Here is a 16,916-nt window from a genome sequence, read left to right on the forward strand (position 1 = left end):
CCGCAGCTACTGAAGCCTAAGCGCCCTAGAACCTGTGCTCTGCAACAAGAGAAGCTACTGCAATGAGAAGTCCGTACTCTGCAACTAGAGAGTAGCTCCTGCTCATCACACTGGAGAAAGCCCACACAGCGACAAACACCTAGCACAGCCAAAAATAAAATAAATAAAATAAAAAAAAAAACACAGAGCCGCATTAAAAAAATAAATGTCTCATCAGAAATATACCAAGGCTAGTTTCTAGGAAACATGCCTCCTGTTTGTTTGGCATTTCATAAGAGATTAAAATTTTAGTTCCTGGTAGGATAGAATTTGAGTAAAAACTTAGGGAAAAAATTCCTGTGATTTATTTAGCTGGACATTTAAGTTTCATGTTCCTGAGGCAAATTTAGAGGCAAGAGCCTCTGCAAGCAGTGAGGAAACCAGCAAAGCAAAGAAGAAATTTGGGAGGAGGACATGATTAATAGGCAACAGTAAGGACTGCCTAGAACAGTACTTAGCATGTAGTATGTGCTCAATAAATATTTAGTGAATGAATAAATGACCTCAAGTACTATTCTGTCCTGGAGTGGAGGTCTGACCCAACATGGAGCTGGGCTGCACTAAAAATCCTTCAAATTTCAAACATCCAAACTCTTAGTGGGAAGAGGTTAGAGAGTTGGGGTCCACCCTCCATCAGATTCGGGGTTGGGTCTCTGCAGGGGCATAGGCAGTGTGTACTAAAACAGGCCACCAGGGGGACCAGGAAGAAACACAAGACGCTGGCACAGGTGATTCCTCATGCTGTAGGTGGCCCTGCCCTGCAAGCAGTCTTCTACTCAGATGACTAAACAGTGCAACCTGCAAAAGGTATGAAGAGAGAAAGGGAATTCACACCACATGTCAGGAAAGAAAAAGGAACTTTGCGGGGACCTCTGCACCTAGGAGACAGCCCTAGCTGGCAAAACAGACTAGAAGCCTGAAACTCTCTGAAGCTCAGAGGCAGAGCCTCAGGGTCAAGGCCACTGTTGTACACCTGCAGGGTGCTGCTCTAGCTCATGCTATCCTCAAAGGCTAAGCAGTTAGGTGTCCAGTTAGACAAAGCTCTGGTAGCTTGCCTGGAGATACGCCTGGGACACAGGGGTGACCAACAGACTCCAAAAGGCACAAGGATTACTCCCATTCAGGAAGGGACAAGGTGACAAAAGCTTATCTAGGGCCCCAACTGCTGATTCTTTGAAAAGCGGGAGGGTAGGAAGAAATGTTAACTCACACTGTTCTGTGCGGGGGAGAAAAAGCTGGCTGCAATGCAACATATTCAATGTGATCCCATTTCTTTAAAAAAAAAAAAAAAAAAGGTATGTGTGCTGATCTTTTAGTGGCCAGTGGAGAGGGTGGGCGGATTCAAGATGGCAGATGGTGAAGGAGCCACAGGCACAGTGGAGGAAGGTGCCGGAGCCATGGCCAGTGCAGTGGATGCAGTCGGTAGCGCCGACGGCCAAGGCAGGCCAGGTGGTCCTGGAAGCCCCAGCAGCTCAGGTCCTGGCACCCTAGGGACTCTGGTTAATCCTAAGGCCCTGGCATCACAGGAGAAGAAGATGCCATAGCCTGTGGCACCCCCCAGATTAGAACAGGTACCCTATACACCAGAGCCTGGTGGCTCGAGGTCTATGTAATCCATAGGTCTATGTGCTCTAATTCAGCTTCACTGTTCCTTTGCTAGCACCCGTGGAGGTGGAGATCACCCACCAGTTTCTGACTCCAAATGCTTACCTCTGAGGGACAGTTCAGATGTAGCTTCACATGAATGGCTGAAGACCCTGGTCAATTCTGAATTTCCATCCCTTCCAGTTTTGACCAACTTTCTCTGGTGGTGCAGAGCTTTGTGCCCTATTTTTTGTGAAGCCTTAGCAGGGAAAAAGGGAGCTGAGTCTAACTCCATGCCCTTCCCAGACAGCACATCCTTCCCCAGGGCACTGATTTCTGGATTAGCTGCCACTTTATTGTTGCAGCCAAACATTGTGCCTGTCCAGAGGGGCCACAAGGTTTGTTTGGTGACTAAATGTTTGTTACTAGAGAAAATAACACTGAGCTATTTTTTAAAAGTCTGTGTGTACACAACAGATTCAAGAATATAAATGCTTGGAGAAAGATCTTAGAAGTATAGACAGAAAAGCAATAATGCTAGAAAGCGAAACAGAAGTGAAGTGACAGTGAAGTCGCTCAGTCATGTCCGACTCTTTGCAACCCCATGGACTATAGCCTACCAGGCTCCTCCCTCCAAGGGATTCTCCAGGCAAGAATACTGGAATGGGTTGTCATTTCCTTCTCCAGGGGATCTTCTCGACTCAGGGATCAAACCAGGGTCTCCTGCACTGCAGCTGCTTTAACTTCTGAGCCACCCATTAGATGGCTTGAAGGTTTACATCAAAAATATATTCAAGTCTTACTTATATAATTTTTAATTAATTCCAGAAGAGTCCCATCAACAAAGTTAAAACTCAGAATTACCTGGATATATCAGGAGGAGGGAGAGTAACATAAAAAAGGGAAGCCAAGAAAAAGCCCAAGAACACAGACAGAAAACAAGCCTCACTGGCAACAGGAGTCCTGCTCAGGCAAGATCTCTGAGAAGCAAGGGGGCAGCAGGATCCAAAGAGGACCCTCCCTGCAAGATTCCTTCCCAAAGTCCCTGCTGAGGGTCCATCCCATTCCTGGGGCCCCCACTATGTCTGGGATGAAAACATAGTAAACTTGCTCTCCATGTCCCAGTCATGCTAAGCAACCACACAGTCAACACCTTGGTCAGTGGTATCACAGTCACCCTTTGGAAGCCACCCTAGGCAGGCTTTCCTGGCCCCCCTGCCACACGCTCCCCTCCCTGCCTCTCCCTCCTTAGTGAATGTATCCAGACCAGTGGGACAAGGGCATCAATCCTGGGGAGGGGAAGGGGGCAAGGAGGTGGCAGGGTCTCTGTTCCATCTGTCTGGAGGCCTGGCTTTGGCTTTCCAAAGGTGTGACTTACGCTGTGGGGGTTTTAAGAGGCTCACCTTGAAGCCAAAGTTGCAAGAAGGCCTCCCTGTGAGCACGGTCACAAGTTGATAAGGCTGATGAGAGTTAGTGGGCTTGCTCCAGAGAGCCCTTGCTGCACACCTGCTTAAAAAAGGGAAATTGGCAGCATCCTTAGGGGAGATTCCAACAGGACAGAGGAAGCGTTCAACTCCAGGAGAAACACCTGGGCCCACCCAGAAGCTTCTCCACAGGGAGGCTGTGATTCACCACCGCCTGCCCTGAGCCCCATCCCTCTCGTGTTTCTCACTCCTTTCTCTGAACTGGGTGGCTCTGGCTGAGTCCCTCATGCTCACTCAGACTGTGGGGTCCAAGTAGGCTGACTACTGCATTTCCTCTGTGAACCCAGAGCCTGCACAGACCCAGATACACTGCGGGATTAATAAAGGCTTGTTGAATGAACACTGAACAAAAATAAATAATGAACAGACATGTGGGACAAAGAAACAGCATTCTTGGGATGGGAATCGTTTGAGAGCAAAGCCTTCCCTGGGGATAAAGCAGGGCCTCTGGAGAAATCAATTTGTTGGGGGAGAGTGTTGGTGCTGCATAGATCCCAGGTGTCTACACCTACCTCCCAAGGCAGGTCGTGGGATAATAACTAGCATGCTTTATCAGAATCGCTTATGTGGCTATGGGTCTTAATCTGAAGGCTGTGCATGCCACAAGATCCTGGAGCTTGTGGGCTTGTTCACAAGGGCCTCCCTGCATCCACGCCAGCACATGAGATGACAACCGTCTCTGCGCTTGCTCCCGACTGCACCCTGAGGTCTGGCACCCTGAGCGAGTGCACTACAAGACCGAGCTGTTCGGAGGAGTCTGCGGCAGAGGCCTTGCCCCTCAACTCCATCTAGTGGGGGCTGGACTATTCTCTCTGGCCCTGGAGCTTTATACCCCCAGGCCACCCTGAGATTGTCACCGGCTCCCCACCCCGAGCCCACTCTACCCAGGGGCAGAGGCGGTACCCAGCAGGCCAGTCCTGCACCCTGGGTGTCTGATCCCTCTGCTGGACACACAAAAGTCTCCTTATCTGGAGTGGCCACGGAGATTCCCTGACCCTGTCCCACACCACAGTCCAGCCTTCCGGGAGTTTATGAACACGAGGGAGGGTCAAGAGGGAAAAGTGATACTCTCCCTGCAGCGAGGGTGTTCTCTGTGGTTCTGGTGGTCTGGGCTTCAGACCCAACCAGCAATGAATTCTGAAAGCCTGTGGTACGGGCCAGGACTTTCAAGTAAACTGTCAGGTCTGAGGCTCAAATTCTGTATCTGCTTTAGTAGCTTTTTGTGAACATGAGCAGGATGGACCACAGTCCTCTCTGCATCCTCTGAGCATCTCCCAGAGGGCAGAGACCATACCTTCAATCAATTTTAATTCAAAGATGCTCTGTAGCAGGAAACAGGGATGCTAATCTACCTGTTCATCTTTATATCCTCAGCCCTGGGCAGGAACCGGGCACCAGCTGGTATTTAATGCCAGGCCTCTTGTGAGTGCTTTCATTTCTAGCATTTCATTTGATAAAGTAAATGCTTGTAGAGCTAAATATACTTGACTTGCCCTCTTGGAACTCCAGTACTGCCTCAATTTATTCCTCTTCCTTATCTCTTACTCCGAGTGCTTGTAGGGACCAGGTGGCATTAATATTAAAGCATTTACAGGTGAAATGCTGCTTTATTTTTTTAGCCCAGACCAGACTTAACGACCCCACTGCCTACTTAACATCTCTCCTGGATGCCCCTAAAACACAAGCTGTACCGGAACAAAATCCTGATCTTAGACCCATCCTTGTTGCCACCAGTGTACACAGACACTCAGGCCACAACTCAGGGGTCCTCCTGACTCCTCTCTTTTTCTAACTCTTCACAGTCAACTCTCCAGTCACCCAGCTGACTCTACGTCCAGAATCTATTTAGCAGTTGAGCACTTTTCAGCACTCTCAGCCCCCTCCCCACTCCCCATCACGCCCTCCTCATCCTCATCCAGTAACCATTCTCTCACACCTGAATACTGTCCAAACCCCTCACTCGCTCCCAGCTTCCGCCTTTGCCCCTCAGACTTGGCAACACAGAGAAAAACATGCATTTACCATTTTGTTTCCACATCCAACAGGAAACTATCCCATAGGTACACTGGAAAAAACACAATGTATCCCATAGATACACTGGTAAAGTATCCCATAGACACACTGGTAAAAATACAAACGACATATACACCAGGTTTCTCACTGTGGTGCTCTTTGTAAGAGCAAAAGAGTGGACACAGGCTGATGTTCATGGATTAACCATGGCATGACCGAATGCTAGAGCAGCGTACACATGGAAAAAGCAATCAGGAGGACTTCTGTATTCTGCTAGGAAATGATCTTCAGGATACATTAAGCAAAAAAAAAAAGGCAAAGTATAGCATAGTGTTTAGGGTTTGTTGACGCATATATAGAAAAGAAAAGTAAAGAAATGTATTTTTTCCTTACATTTTCAAAGAGAAACAATCTAATAAAAATGGTTTCTTATCAGGGCAGGCAGAGAAAAAGGTGGAAGGGAACAAGATGGAACTAGCCCTCTCTCAGTACACCTTGTTTTATTTGGAATCACATGAAAGTTGTACATAATTTTAAGAAAATTAAGTGAAAAAGAAAAAATAGGGTAGATGGCATTGTTCTTCAATCTTTACCTTCCCTGGATCTCTGTTCTTTACCATGTGACTCTGCAATTTTTCCCACTAGAGGTGCAGTGTATTTTTCCAGCTGCAGCAGACTCTATTTTTGAAAATAATCTCAGCAAGATTTCCAGTCTCATATGCTCTTTTTTTTTTTTTTTTTTGGCCAAGCCACATGGTATGCAGGATCTTAGTTCCTTTACCAGGGATGGAATTCATGTCCCCTGCAGTGGAAGCGCAGAGTCCTAACCGCTAGACCACCAGGGAATTCCCTCATATGCTCTTATAGAACCTGGACAGTCTCAATCAAGAGATGAAGTCTGTCTCCCCCTCTCAAATCTGGGCAGGACTTTGTGACTGCACCAATGAATGGAATGTGGCAGAAGTAACAACGTGTCTGTTGAGATTAGGTAATAAAGGAGGTGGGCTTCCCTGGCGGCTTTCCACCAGGGAAAGGCAGGAGCCTGCCAAGGAGAAAACAAACGGTGATCCCTGGGTTGGGAAGATCTCCTGGAGAATGAAATGGCAACCCACTCCAGCATTCTTGCCTACACAATTCCATGGACAGAGGAGCCTGGCAGGCTACAGTCTATGGAGTCACAAAAGAGATGGACATGACTTAGCAACTAAACAACAACAATAAAGGCAGCGCAGCCTCTACCTGCTTCCTTTCTCTGGACACCCTTGGAACCCAGGAACCATGTTGTGAGGAAGCTCAATCTAGTCCGCATGGGGAAGTACTGAGGGCCCCAGCTAACAGCCAGCCTAAGCTGTAAGACACATTAATGATGAAGACATGTCACATGATTCCAGTCCTCAGCCTTCAAGTCTTCCAGCTGAAGATCCAGACATTGTAGAACGGAAATAACCATCCCTCTGTGCTCTGCCTCAATTTCTGACCTACAGAATCTATGAGCAAAGTAATGATGTTTTATCCCACTAACTTTTGGGGTAATTTGTTATATTGCCATTGTAACTACAGTACCACACCTTGATGTTGGGCTTAACTATAAATTGCTTTGACTTAAGAAATATTAGTAGATGTGTCATTTCAAGCAGTGGCTCGGAATGTGTGTGTGTGGTTAGGCATGCCCTCCTGTGCATCTGTCATCACCATGGGAAAACCACGCACTGGCCAGCCTGCTATCTGAGGAGGATGGGAGATACACGGAGCAGACCTGGACTCACCTGCAGCCTGGAGTCCAGCCTAGATCAGTGAATTCTAGCCAGCAGGCAAATGCATGAGTGAGAATTAAAAAAAAACACACACAAAAAACTGTTTTTGAAGCCACTGAGTTTGGTTGATTTATTGTGCAGTATGACAGTGGCAACAGATAAGTGATCAAAAAGCAATCTCTACAAGCCGAACACAAACTGGAAAAACAAACTTAATTGCATATCCTCTTAATAGCATAACTAGACAGAGAAGAATCATTTATAATAACTCTAGAACACAAACTTTGACTACAAATTCCTGAAAAGATATAAGCTAAGGACAAAAGAAACCACAAGGGAATCTTAAACTACACTCATTAGTATTACTGCTAGTAAAAATAGCTATCTTATTATTTTGAAACAAGCATATATATATATGTATATATATATATACATATCAGTCTATATACATGCAAGATGTGTTTGCATTCTGATGTGAAAGAACAAACTCTAAAATGTCATTTTTGGAAATCACATTTTTCTCTGAACTCCCCCAGACATACATAAATAAAAATCTATCTTTTCTCTTGCTAAAAAAAAGTTTAATTTAAAAAATTAAAAATAAAAAGTCATTTTTGAGATAATCAAGGAAAACTGAACATGGACTAGGTATTAGGTTATATTAAGAATTTACTAACTTTGTTGTCTGTGATGTCACTGGATGAAAATAAAAATATCTTTTAACTATTAGAGGTACATCCTAAAGTATTTATGACTCAAATTATATGTTAAGATTTTGATTGAAAATACTCCAGCCAAAAAAAAAAAAGTGGGAGGAATATATATGAAACAAGCTGGTGAAACATTGATCATTGCTGATGCTGGGTGATGGGTTCATAGGAGGGAGTTCACCCTGTTATCTTTTCTCCTTTTATGTGTGTCTGAAACTCATCTTCAGAGCATCTGCTGTCCCAGGGACATCTAACCTATAGAGCCAAAGGCCAAGGCACCCTAAAGAGCGGCCAGCACGACCTGGCCACCAGGGAAGGACAAGCCTGCACCGGGTCTGCCATGGCAAAGGTGCCGGCAGTGGCTGCCTCGCCATTCGAGCCCTGACTCTGCCACCGTCCTCAGCTTGCACCGCTCCAAACCCAAGCCGGCAAGGCTGTGGCCTCTAGAACCCAACACTGGCCACTCAAGAGCAGACAAAGGGGTTTGGAAAGTGGACTCGAGGGGCCATAGGAAGGGGAGAAGTTCTCATTACATAATTACCAAAACAATGACTGCCTTAGTTATTACCCCAATTCAGAGGTAAGAATCAGGATCCAAAAGGGGTCTCACTAGGTTGGAAGGGATCTCTAAGTGCAACCAGAGAAGTCATGTCAGGGACCCCTGCAGAACCCCCAAAGATTCACACTCAGGTCGCACAAGCCCAGAAATGAGGGAACCCAGCCTTCACAATGAGATGCCCAGAATGAGGCTGGACAACCGTGGGGTGCAGTGCCACGGAGCGCTCGGGAAGGTGGAGGGTGGTGTTTGCAGGCTGCATGAGCCAAGGCGCCTCATCCTCAGAGTGCGTCACTCACAGTCCACGTGACCTGCTGAGCCCTGTTCTCCGAGCCTCCCTGGCCTCAGGATCTGACAGCCCTAGGCGGATAGCCAAGGTCAGCAAGGGTCCCAGAGCCACTTCCCAGCCACGGGAGCTGGAGAAGTCGTCTCGAGAGAGGACTGGGGTTGAGGAGGTGAGAGCACCGTGCGATCCTGCCAAATCTGTAGCGGGTAAGTCAGTGGGGCCTGAGGGCGCAGCCAGGACCAAGAGACGGGAGGTGCAATCAGACCCACAAAGGGAGAAGAGAACTTCCCAACACGGGGGTCATCTGCCTGGGCGGGAGCAAAGGCCCATACCACTGGGGAAGTCACACCAAGGTAGAGCTCCTACCTCTGAGGAGTATGGAAGCCACCGTCCTGGCATCCCTTAGGGGTTTGATTAGATGCTCAGGATAACAGGAGGACAGAGCAAACATATCACGTGCTGAAGTTCAAACATGCTCCTGAAGGAACTGGCCTCACAGGCCAGACCTTGACATTGGAGGAGACCTGGCCTGAGCCACAGAACCCACGCAGCTGCAGGAGAAACTGCAGAGAGGACCACATCCATCTCCTCGCTCTACAAGTGGAGGAAGCCTCACAGCTGCCTGACTGGAGAGGGCAGAACTAGGGTCTCCTTCAGGCCAGCCCCTCCCATGCCCCACCTCCCCCGCCCTGAAGGGTTTGCCAACCCCCGCTCCCCTGGATGTCATGAGCACACAGGCTGCCGCCAGAGCTCCTGTGGGATGTGGAGGGGACAACACTCAGGGGGTGAGCCGTCAAGCACAGCTGGGGACGGGGCGCCAGCAGCGGGCTCTGCCGGCCCAGCTGGGCGCCTTGCTGGCCAGCCAGCCAAGCCAGTAGGAGGCCGTCAGCTTTTCAAGAGCCCCTGCTTACCAGGAGCGACCAAGTGGCAAGGCGGCAGCCAGTCCCCCTCCTGGCTCCCGGCTTGATTGTGAAGTCATTTTGTCCACTCCGGAAGATCTCCGGGCCACAATGGGAGAGCAAACCTCTTCATTTAAAGCTCTTCTAATTAACCTAAAGGCGGCCGGTTGGACTTGTTTTCTCTACTCTGCGAAGCTGAACAGCGGGAAGCTTCCCCTTTCCTTTTCAATCATCTCACAGAAATAAGCTGTCAGAGGTGGAGGGGACTTCGGAGATTAGTTAAATTTCTCAGTTTACAGATGGAAAAAAACCAAGGACCGAGCCCACAGGTACAGTCCATTTCAGGACTCAATGTCAGGGCCTGAGTTTCTGACCCCCCTTTCCTGCCGCCCAGGAAGTCTCCACTGTTCTTCATCCCCCACCCCACCCTACCCTCTCCTTTGCTCCAATGTCCTACTTCCAGATCTCTTCCCTGTCCTCAAAGCCCTCGCCAGCCATCCTCTTGCTAAATTTTCCATCTTCTGAGAGCAGGAGGCAGGGAAGTGACGTGGTTCTCCAGCTGTGCTCAGTGTATGGCATTTGGGTTTGCTAAAGTCAGCGAAGCTGGCTGTTCTTCTGAATCTCTCATGTTAGACCTTTGGAGCTCCCAACAGAGTAAGCCAGTGCTGTGAATGTGTTTTGTAAGCTGTAAAACATCATACAAATATGTGCTCTACTATTTTAGAAGATGAAATGATACAACCCCTTTTCATGGTGCGCTCTTTCCCCTTACCTCTGTGAGACAAAGGCAGGAGCGAACTCTAATTTAAGGAAGGCGAGGGTAAAGATCTGAACTGAAGTGTCTCTTTCTCTCCCACTGCACTGTGAGCCCCTTGAGGGCAGAGCCCACCTCCCGAGCTCTTCTTTGTTCCTCTCATTTCACCCAGGGATAGGCATCTGGTAGCTGTTGAGCAAAGATTTCCAGAATACATGGATGAACTTCACTTTAAAGTCCTACGTCTAAGTAGAATTTAACCGTAGACATCCCTCACATATATGACTCCTCATATCCACTCCCATATATGAAAAGTGTAGATGACCCCGATTACCTACCAGCACACACAAATGTATCCAGTGTATGGATGTGCCTACCAGCAAATTTCCTTACCTCCCCTTTCTTTCAAAGCACCCAATGTCTTACTGGTTCTTCCAGCATCCTTGGGGGGACAGCCCCCCTCCCTGAGCCTGGGGCAGTGGAGAGGTTGGGCTCCTCTGGGTACAAGGGGCGGTGCCAGACGGGACCAGGCCCAGTGACCCCTGTGTGAGCTCCTGGACAATCTGTGGAGGCTCCGTGATCCCCTCAGTGGTTGAGACCAAGCCCTTCTACAACTCCTTAGGGAAAATCTCATCCTCACCTTTGGCCCTGACAGTAGTCTCACCACTTCAGAAGTAGCCAGGTCGCTCCAAAGAAATCTGGATTTAACCCCAGGGGTGACCTACAATGCCCTGGAGACTTGCAATATGCTTCCAGGTGAGCCTCTTGTTAGAAAGAAGTGGGGATACCAGGTAAGAGATGTCTGCTAGAGCAAAGTTCTCTTAAGAACCCCAGATGCCCCTAACAGCAAAGTACAGGAAGGAGAGATCAGAGCCGCCCTGAGAGCAGCCTGGGTGCCCAAGGCACAGCACAGGGGAATCGGAACATGCACCTTGGCTCCGTCCCACAGGCCCAGCTGTCCCACAGGCTCAAGGATAAGAGCATGGGCTCAGAGAATACCAGAAGAGGACAGGCCCCAATCCTCAGTGGGTGGGTCACCAGAATTCCATCTCCCTGAACACAGGCCAGGGTCTCAAGTCATCCCCCAGCTTCCACCAGCTCCCACCACCGCACTGGTGAGTGGAGACGGCAGATGGCCCTGTTAGAAAGGAGCCTGAGCAAGTCCTCCAGAGTCAGGACCAATACCCGCATGACACTCAGGCATCAACTGAGATGGGAGTCCCCACAGCTGGGGTGTCCACTGAGGCCCGGCTAACCAGGAGGGCTTCCAGTCCTAGTGTGACACTCAGCCCTTGCTGCAGGCATGCAGGTCTCCACTCACCATTTCACCATTTTTGAAAAAGTGAACCCCTGGGCAGGAAGGGCAGGTAAGGCCAGGACAGACAGTCTGGGAGAGCTGCATGGCCAGGTGGGTGGAGTGAGGAATGTGTGCATGCTCAGTAGCTCAGTAGGTTAGGGTTAGGGTTAGGGTTAGGGTTAGGGTGTCTGACTCTGATCCCAGGGACTGTAGCCTGCCAGGCTCCTCTGTCCATGGGGATTCTGTCAGCAAGAATACTAGGATGGGTAGCCATTTCCTACTCAAGGGGATCTTCCTGACCCAGGGATCGAACCCGTGTCTGCTGCATTGGCAGGCAGATTCTTTATTGCTGAGCCACCTGGGAAGCCCGGAGTGAGGAATAAGTGTGTGTAAAACACCTAGAGGAATGACTGTGATGGAGCAGGCACCCAGCAGTGGTAGTTATAACTGTTACGACCACTTTGCCAGTCTACCTCCAGAGTCAGCCCCAACTCACTGCACACAGGCCACAGGCTCCAGGAACAGATTCTCCCCAAGTAACCCACACATAGCAAGGTCTGTCCCTCCCCGCCTCCATCACAGACAAGGGGAAAGGGGCCCATTCAAATGAGCAAGACCTAGGAGAAGAGGGAGGATTTACTGGAGCCCCAAATCTTGTCTCCTGGCAGCTACTAATACATATACAGTATATAAAATACACATACAGGGAAGGCTCCGCCTATGATGCTGGAGTGAAAAGGCATGACCCAGGGGATCCGAAAGCTTTGACTTCTTAAACTCAGAACCAAACCAACTCGGTGGAAGGAGAACTTTAGAAAAAGAATGGAAAAATGACCCATGGAATCGTTCTTTGTTCTCAAGCTAGTCCAAAGTCTGGATCTTCTTTCAACAAACTCCTAGCCCCTTCCAATCAGAAGTGCTCAGCAAACTCTTTCTTAAAAAGCTAGGATTTCATGGCCAAAAAAACCCTGATCTGATTCTGAATGCCTTCTGGATGTAATTCCCTGTTTTGAGAAAAAATATGGGACAGGGGAGCATCTTAAATGACACCACAGGGATATAATCAGCATAATCCAGAATATGAGTGTGTGTGTGTGTGTGTCTGTGTGTGTGTGAGAAACCACAGGAAAAACCACACAGCCAATCATAAATCACAAGGACTTATGGATTTAAAGAAACTGAAGAGATGTAGCAAACAAATGCTATGTGCAGACCTTGTTCAGATTACATTCAAACAAACCATTATAAAAATAAATTAATAAAATAATCCCAAAAAATTGAACCCTGATGGAATATTCACTGAAGTTAAGAAGAGATTGTTACCCTCTTTAGATGTAATCATGGTGCTGTGGTAATGTTTATACAAAGCCCTTATTTCCTTTCTTTTTCACCTCACCATGCAGCATGCTGGAGCTTAGTTTCCCGTGAGCGTGTGCTAACGTCGCTGGACACAAAGAGTTGTGTCCAGCTCTTTGTAACCCTATGGACTGTAACCCACCAGGCTCCTCTGTCCAGGGGATTCTCCAGGCAAGAATACTGCAGTGGGTTGTCATGCCCTCCTCCAGGGGATCTTCCCAACCCAGGAATCAAATCTGCATCTCTTACGTCTCCTGCATTAGCAGGCGGGTTCTTTACCACTAATGCCACTTGGGAAGCCCCCTAGATCCCCCACCAGGGATCACACCTGTGTCCCCTGGTGCATTGGGAGCATGAAGTCTTAACCACTGGACTGCCAGGCAAGACCCCAAAGCCCTTATTTCCTAGGAATATACACTGAAACACTGATGTTGAAATGTTGGGAATATCTGGAAGATGCTTCCATTGAAGATGCTTTAAGTAAAAGAACGGAGATAGATAAACTTGGTCAGCTGTGAGTTGATGATGGCTGTGGCTGGGCAATGGGAACATGGAAGTTCTTTAACTTATTTTCTCTACCTTAATGTGTGTGTGTTTGAAATTTTCCATAATAAAAAAAAACTTTAAATAAAATAGACTTTCTTTCCCTAACACATCCATAGCTTTTTTTTTTTTTTTTTGGACCTATGGCATCTTATCAGTCTTACTAACGCTGCTGCTGCTGCTGCTGCTAAGTCGCTTCAGTCGTGTCCGACTCTGTGCAACCCCATAGACGGCAACCCACCAGGCTCCCCCGTCCCTGGGATTCTCCAGGCAAGAATACTGGAGTGGGTTGCCATTTCCTTCTCCAATGCATGAAAGTGAAAGTGAAAGTGAAGTCACTCAGTCGTGTCCGACTCTTAGCGACCCCATGGACTGCAGCCTACCAGGCTCCTCTGTCCATAGCATTTTCCAGGCAAGAGTACTGGAGTGGGGTGCCATTGCGTTCTCCACTTACCAATGCTACAAACAGCTACAATATCAGAACTGCCCCTCTCTCCCAGTCAAGAAATGTAAAAATGGCTTCCCTCTTAGGGTGAGTTTTTGACATCATCACCATCCAGATATTAGGGTCACTTTAGCACAAACTCCATGACATGTCCTGCATGAGAATCTAGTGGCCTAACATAATCTCTAAATGATAAAGGCCCATTATTTCTAAACCTAATAACTGTATCCTTTCTTTCTGGCCTTACAAATTAATCCCAGATTTTTCTAGAGCCTGACTGTTAGCTGATATAGTATAACAAGTCTGGCTAATCTCAGACCAGAGATACTTTGCCTGACAAACCTGGTTATTCATTCATTAATTTATCTTTGAGATATAATTATGGCAAACCTATCTTGAGAAAGGAACTCTGGGTGTGATTCTCAGGGCAGCCTCGACTACCTTCCAACAAATGCCCAGGCTCTCTGTGCCCAGCTGCATTGGGCTCAAGATGTCTCCCTGGCATATGGTCTGGAAGTGAGTGACAGCTCAGCACTGATCACTGATTTTGATGGGGTAACAAGGAGGCACCTTATCTGGCTTGCTGCAGTTTTTCACACCCCTGCACACAGCCCCAGTCTCTGCCTGTGTAGACCACATGCCTCATGTCATTTCTTCCTCTCTCTACCTCTCAGGACCACCCCCCTTACTTTCCCAAGGAGACTTGGGATTCTCCTTCTTTTGAAGCCTGGCTCTGCCTCTCTACTCTTCTCACTTGACAACCCTTCTATAAGCATTACCTACTTGAATACTCCTCAGACACTGAGCTGCCTACAGTGTCCCTCCTAGGATCCTTCCATATTCTCCAAGAGCTCTTCAAGAGCTTTCTGACCAACCAGACTGTGAGATGCTAGAGGCCAGGGGAGCAATGTATATCCTTCCAGATCCTCCACAAAGCCCAGCACAGGGCTTGCTCTTGATACTGGTAAATACACCTTGCTTGATTGACTAAAGATCAGTTTGCAAATGTCAAAGCTCTGCAAGTCCACAGAGCTGGTGTTGATTAAACATGTCGCTACTGGTCTACATGGCTTCTTTGAGAAATTTTTTTAAGGTGCTTTCTGGAGAACTGATAAAGTTTCTCTTGAACTGGTTTGTGTACCGGTAAAAATCCCATCAACTCAGGACCTTCACTGAACATCAGGCATTCAGCCATAAAGTGAACTGAATGAATGAATAACTGAAAGGTGCCCCTTCCTGCAGGAAGATGCAGCCCACACCAAGGCATAGAACTTGGAGCCTGAGGCAGAGTTCAGCCTTCCCTGATCTGGCACTCCTCAGGGAAGGCACAACCTATGTAACTGTGCATGTGACCCTGGGACCAGAAGCAGAGAGCCCTGCCTTGAGAGACTCTCTGATGCCCAAAGTGCCTTATCATCCAAACAGGTTAAGAGGCAGCACTATGGGTGTGGCGGCACTGCTACTCACAGAAGCCGGCACCTAGCCGAGCTCTTCAGCCTCAAATGGTGAAGCAGGCCCCTCGCAGGGCCCAAGTCAGTTCAGTATGAGAAGGAAAAGACTAATTCAGCCTGAGGTGACAAAGGGTAATACAGCAACAGGAAAGAGCCAGGAGTCCAGTCCCCCAGAGCCTCAGTTCCATTCCCCTCTGGGGTCAGTAAAATGATCTTCCCCTTATCTGACCCTCCACCTACCTCTATTCACCATGTAATTCCCCCAAATTCACAAGCAGGCTTGAAACTATGCCAATGCTCTTTCCCGAATGCCCAGAAGCACATGCCACAGGGCTTTTTCTCCATCAATGGGCCAATCTGTTCAGCAGCATCTCAGAACAGAACATGCTAAATTTGGCATTAGGTACCTGAGACACTGGGTGAGAGGAAGCGAAGCTATTCGGATGCTGAAGGAGAGACATATCATGGAGGTGCGGCTCGGCTGAGGTGCCCAGACAAGTGAATATCAGCTGGAAGAGTAAACCCCATCTCCTAAGGGCCTCCAATCCCCAGCTTTGGTGACAAATAGCCATCTCACCCTCTGAGCTTGATAGCTGTAGGACCATAGCTAAACATGCCCATGTGTATCCACTGCCTACAGCCAAGAGCAAAATTATGTGACTGCTAAATCCAGCAGGAGCCCATGATTCCCTACCCCACAGAGGTTCATGGGTCTGCCCTGTAGTAGAACACGTAGACAGGGTACAAAAGAAATACTGAAAAGGAATATGGATAGACACTAGCTTCTTCCTGTCTCTTTGAGCTGTCCAAGTCTTTCCAAATTTTCATATGCTTGGCTCTGCAACATCAGGTAAATGATAAGCAGAGTAGCCTGCTTGGTTACCAGAAGGGAAACGTCGAGTTTCCCACATAGAGAACTCCCAGTAACAAGGTGTTTTTCCACACAGCTGTAGAGGTTTTCCCTTGGAGGGAGTGCTCTAAAGCCTGAGTGAGCCTCCCTCGAGCTAAAACTCAAAGAGCAGCTCAACACGCAGCAAAATGGACAGTATTTGCAGTGCTAAGAACTGTGTGCTCTACAACTGCATTACCGAAAAAGCAAATGTAAAATGGGCAAATCCCCCCTCTAATAGGGATGGTCACACACTGGCTTGTCTGCGGCAGGTTTCAGGCTACTGAGCGCTTTTCATTACCGTTAATTGTCTAAGAAATGACTTCTGAGAAAATAAGCCCATGAGAGGCACAGTTGGGCAGCTCAAGAAGCAAAAATTATGCTCCCTTACAGTTTGTGGGACACACAGAAAAACCAAGGCAACATTTATCAGCAGACTCACATGGATCCGAGGCACACCCCAGCTTCGCTACTCCCCGGGTCTATCTGCTGTGAAGATAACGCCTTCCATTTTATCTCGTTGTCTCTTAGCTTTCCTGAGTTTTCAGTCGACTGATTTATTATATATTGGCATTTCCTTCCACTGCACTTACTGCCACTTAATTGTTTATAGGACCGTCATATGCATTTTAAACAGCTGGTTTCATAGTATTTGATCAGATATGTTCTGTTTAAAACATGTCACTGATTTGAGGCGGGACTCTAGATCATGAGGCAACAGAACATATTGGTTCTAGATGATTCAACAGCATTTTTGCTTCACCCCAAAGTGTTTCACTAAACCATGGTGAAAGCACATGACCTTGTTAGTACTGTTGAGCCTAAATAAGTACCTTTTGGTGTCCAGTTCCCCTCC

At 47.9% G+C, this 16,916-nt stretch overlaps 1 protein-coding gene across 3 annotated transcripts in view; it reads right to left on the reverse strand.

Moving 5' to 3' along the window:
* BSN (bassoon presynaptic cytomatrix protein) overlaps positions 1-16,916 on the reverse strand; it is a 79,210-nt gene that overhangs the window by 61,270 nt on the left and 1,024 nt on the right. The window lies entirely within an intron of this gene.

Source organism: Cervus elaphus, chromosome 24, assembly GCF_910594005.1.
Source record: "Cervus elaphus chromosome 24, mCerEla1.1, whole genome shotgun sequence".
Taxonomy (NCBI): domain Eukaryota; kingdom Metazoa; phylum Chordata; class Mammalia; order Artiodactyla; family Cervidae; genus Cervus; species Cervus elaphus.